At 39.7% G+C, this 5284-nt stretch overlaps 1 pseudogene across 1 annotated transcript; it reads right to left on the reverse strand.

The window, feature by feature from the left end:
* Positions 1-3971: 3971 nt before the first annotated feature.
* Positions 3972-4914, reverse strand: LOC110320192 (annotated as a pseudogene). The gene has a single exon (XR_002380448.1). The product of XR_002380448.1 is annotated as a prohibitin pseudogene (transcript).
* Positions 4915-5284: the final 370 nt, after the last annotated feature.

The raw sequence follows: 5284 nt of genomic DNA on the forward strand, positions 1-5284 counted from the left end.
ACACATGTGAACCACCGCAGTGACTACCATGATGACATTACCCTAGGTGTGCAGTAGTTGAACTCATACCTTGGTAACCAAGAGCTCTGATTGGAGTTAAGGCCCCATACTCAAAGAAAAGGGGAAATTCTACCTGGTACTAAAACTACCAAGGAGAAGTGAATTTGTGGATCTTGAAGGAGGACCTACTGCTATCACTTCAATAAATAGGCACTCTAAATGTTTGCGCTTATATCCATAGGTATGCATAGTACTTACTCATCAAGACCCAGTTTTTGATAGAGACCATTCCAGAAAAGTCACAGTCAATTGCAATGAAGACTTGTAGAGCCTAGCCCCAAACAAAACATCACTCATGTCTTAGAAAACACTGTGAAAAAGAGGACACAGAAATTTTGTTAAAATTAGATGATTATGGAGTTTGTTTTAAGTTTCAATGTATAGAGTCTATGTAATTTTACCAATAATACTAAAGTGTGTTGCATATTCCTCAAGAAAAAAAATCATGAAATACTTAGAATATATTTTAAGTAAAACAAATATAATAATATTATAATGACTTCCTGAAAAACAATGGAAAACTGAAAAAAAACTTGCCTTTTTAAAAAAATTGTTTTATAATGTTTAAAATTAGTGATATCTAAATGAGAAAAAATTTACTGCTTTGCATATAGACTGGGATTTTGATACATAAATGTTATTAAATAGTTGTTACTGGATAAGATGGGTTAAATTTTAAAACTGAAAATAGATTACTTTTCATACAACAACAGTTTATTGTTTTATCTCCTCCAATCACCTACCTACTTACCGAAATCCACACCATTTCTTTCTCTTTTATTTTGCTAACAAGAATTTGAATTTTATAATAATATACTGTATGAATAGATAGAGACAAACAAACCAGAAGATGATGAAACAAATGACCAGGAGAAAAAGAGCCAAAGGAAGGAATAAGAAACACATAGAGACTCAGAGATCACACGTTTGCACTATGACATCCCTCAGTATTCCCCAGTTCTGCCTGAACTATATATTTTAGTGAGTCAGGAAAGGGCAGCAGAACATTCCACTGGAGGTAAATAGTTTTCTATTTTCATAAGCCCATGTCATATAATAGAAGCAGGACACAGTGTTCTGCTCGTACTGTTAGGTAATAATTGAACTTTTACTTGGCGTTGATAAAGCTGAGTATTCCTGCTATTGAAGCTGGTAAAATGTGGTCAGCCTGCTACAATGAACACGCACCATGAAATAGCACTGGCTTGTAGATTCAAGACACTTCAGGAATTGGGGATAAAATATGTCTGTGAGGTCCTGGAACTGTAATTAAAAGAAGCCACTACTTATTATATTCAAATCATTTTCTTACATGTGTTATAAGGTGTTCATATAAGTAAAAACTCTCTGTGAGTCCTTCTTAAGGCACTTACCACATAATGAATGCAAATGCAAATCAAGATGCATAGTAAATAGCAAAAAGGTAAATCTACAGTAGAAAAGCAGACTAATGACATGACTAAAGAAACCAGCTAGCTACTGTGACCAGCCTTAGGGGCACTTAAAATCACACATATTAAGTGAAGCACGTAAGTTATGAAATTTAATATACTGGGGTATTATTTAAAGTGTCAAGATAGAGAAGTGGATAGAAAAAATATACATGGATTTCTTGGTAATTTCATGGTTTAAATGAAAGTAACAGAATCAGCTCTTTCCTGAGAGTAATGATAAGGCATTACACAATCACAGATGATGTTCTTCTTCTTCTTCTTCTTCTTTTTTTTTTTTTTTTCCGAGACAGGGTTTCTCTGTATAGCCCTGGTTGTCCTGGAACTCACTTTGTAGACCAGGCTGGCCTCGAACTCAGAAATCTGCCTACCTCTGCCTCTGGAGTGCGGGGATTAAAGGCTTGCTCCAACATGCCCGGATCACAGATGATATTCTTAAAGTGTGGCAGCCATCTCTTCCACTTCATGCCCTGTCTTCCTGCTGGAGGTGGGTTCTGTAAGTTCCCTCTCCCTACTGTGAAGCACTTCATCTAAGGTCCCTCTCTTTGATTCCTGAGAGTCTTTTACCTCCCAGGTCTCTGGTGCATTCTAGAGTGTCCCCCAACCACCTATTTCCTGAGGTTGCTTGTTTCCATTCTTTCTGCTGCTGCCCCTAAGGACTTCAGTATTTTTCCTTGCCCAATACCAGGTCAGGTTCCCCTCTCCCCATACTCCACCCCTCATGGACTTTCCCTCCTCGCAGGTCCCTCCCTTCCTCCCCACTTGTGATTGCTTTCTACTCTCTCCCAAGTGAGATTTAGGTGTTCTCACTTGGGCACTTCAGCTTGTTGAACATTTTGTGTTCTGTGGATAGTAATGTTATATTATACATTTAGCTATTATCCACTTATTAGTGAGTACATACCAAGCACATCCTTTTGTGTCTGAGTTACCTCACTCAGGATGATATTTACTAGTTCCATCCATTTGCCAGCAAAACTCAGGATGTCTTCGTTTTCAATAGCTGAGTAGTATGCCATTATTTAAATGAACCCCATTTTCCATATCCATTCTTCTGTTGTGGGATATCTAGGTTGTTTCCAGCTTCTGGTTATCACAAATAAGGCCTCTATGAACATAGTGGAACATGTGCCCCTGTGGCATGGTGGGGTCTCTTTTGGTATAATCCTAAGAGTGGTATAGCTGCATCATCAGGTAGATCTATTTCCTATTTTCTGAGGAACCTCCAGATTGATTTCCAGAGTGGTTGTACCAGTTTGCAATCCCACCAGCAATGGAAGAGGTTTCCTCTTTCTCCACATCCTCTCCAACATGTGTTTCCTCCTGAGATTTTGATCTTAGCTATTCTGATTGATATGAGGTGGAATCACAGGGTCATTTTGTTTTGCATTTACTTTGAAATTTTCTTGAGGTGCTTTCCAGCCATTTAAGATTCTTCAGTTGCAAATTCTCAGTTTAGTTCTGTACTTCATTTTTTGATTGGGTTATTTGTTTTTTGTTGATTATCTTATTGTTTTCTTTATATATTTTGGATATTTTGATGGGGATTGCATTGAATCTATAGATTACCTTTGGCAGGATGGCCACTTTTAATATGTTAATTCTGCCAATCCATGAGCAAGGGAGAGCTCTCCATTTTCTGAGATCTTCAATTTCTTTGAGAGACTTGAAGTTATTGTCCTACAGGTCTTTCACTTGTTTGGGGAGAGCTTCCCCAAGATATTTTATATTATTTGTCGCTCACGTGAAGGGAGTGGTTTCCCTAGTTTCTTTCTCAGCCTGTTTATCTTTTGTGTAGAGAAAGACCACTAATTCATTTGAGTCAATTTTATATGCAGTCACTTTGCTGAAGTTGTTTATCAGCTGAAGAAGTTCTTTGGTAGAACTTTTTGGGTTGCTTATGTATACTATCATATCATCTGCAAATAGTGGTACCTTTATTTCTTCTTTACCAATTTGTATCCCCCTGATATCTTTTTGGTGTCTTATTATTCTAACACTTTGAGTACTATATTGAATAGATATAGAATAGATGTTCTAAAACAAAGGGCTAATGTTAATACACAGTCTAAAGTGCTATTGTGGAGGAATATTGTCCAGTACCGTCAAAGCTAGAGAGCTTTTATTATGCAGCTCTGCTAGCTTTTTTTTTTCTGTTATCCAGACAGTATCATGTCCATCTTTCATAGATGGAACCAGGAAAATGGAATAATAATTAGGCAAGCAACTTTATTACCTATCAGCAAGCCAGCTCTTGACTATGACCTGAACTCTGTTCTATTAAATTCTTTTTCTTTTCCTTTTCTTTCTTTCTTTCTTTCTTTCTTTCTTTCTTTCTTTCTTTCTTTCTTTCTTTCTTTCTTTCTTTCTTTTCTTTTCTTTTCTTTTTTTTTTTTTTAAGAGAGATCTGAAGTGATTTTTTTACCTTTATTTCCTTCACTTTAAGCCAATCATTAAATTTCACAGTGATTTCTGGGATAGGACAGAAGGAAGGCGGTGGTATTCAGCATGATGGAGGCTGTGGTCCAGCCTCACTGGGGAAGCTGGAGGAGCACACGGACTGCCCCCTGGCAGGTAGGTGATGTTCCGAGAGAGCGGAAGAGCTGGTATGCAATGTCCTCAGCGGCCTCCAGCTTACGCAGCTCAATCAGGCCACCTGCTGTGGCCAGCGAGTTGGCGATCAGCTCAGTGGCCTTGGAGTCACCCTCGGCAGAGATGATGGCTGCCTTTTTCTGCTGCTCAGCCTTTTCCACCACAAATCTGGCTCTCTCCGCTTCCTGCTGAGCCACCTGTTTGGCTTCTACTGCCTCTGTGAACTCCTTCCCGAAGGTCAGATGTGTCAGGGACACGTCCTCCAGGATGAGCCCAAATGCCGCTGCTCGCTCTGTGAGGTCATCGCTCACCTGCCTGGAGACCAACTCTCCTGGGTAATCAATTCTCCAGCATCGAATCGAGCCACCACCGACTTGAGGATCTCTGTGGTGATTGACGGCAGGACCCGCTCATCATAGTCCTCACCAATGCTGGTGTAGATACGAGGAAGCTGGCTGGCCACCGGCCGGAAGAGGATGCGCAGTGTGATGGTGACGGTCTGCAAGTCTTTGCTCCCAGTGAGGACGGGTACGTTCCGTGGTCAAGAGCGGCAGTCAAAGATAATTGGTTTCTGTACCCAAGGGATGAGAAAATGAGTCCCTTCCCCTACTACAATGTTCTGTACGCCACGGAATCGGTCAAAGATGACAGCTCTGTGTCCAGCATCCACATTATACAAAGCAGAGTTCACCACGCCTCCTGCAACGGCCAACGCCAGGCCGAACTTTTCGATTGACTCAAACACTTTGGCAGCCATGACTCCTTCTGTTGTTTCCACTCACACCTGCTTTCACTCTGACCTCCACATGAATTCCCCAGCCCTGCATGCTATTAAATTCTTTATTGATATTCTCATCCCCGATTTTATAGTTCTTTCGAAATACAACATTTATGGGCTAGAACTATAGAAGGCCACAATGTCAAGACTCCCATGATGGAACCAATGATTTATAAGACAAAACTGACAAATTCTTTCAACTGTTTCTTTTGGGTGCTAATTCTCTTATTTTTTTCCCCTTTCCATATAGGAACACAATGAGAAAGTGATTATCTATTGTCGAGGAAAGGAATCCTACCTAAGCATGATAGCACATGATCCTTTATCTTTAGTCCAAAAAGGTATATGAAATACTTTTCTTTTTTTTTTTCTATTTGTATTATCAAATCTTTCTGACCTGCCT

The sequence above is a fragment of the Mus pahari genome, chromosome 4 (genome assembly GCF_900095145.1).
Source record: "Mus pahari chromosome 4, PAHARI_EIJ_v1.1, whole genome shotgun sequence".
Classification (NCBI taxonomy): Eukaryota; Metazoa; Chordata; class Mammalia; order Rodentia; family Muridae; genus Mus; species Mus pahari.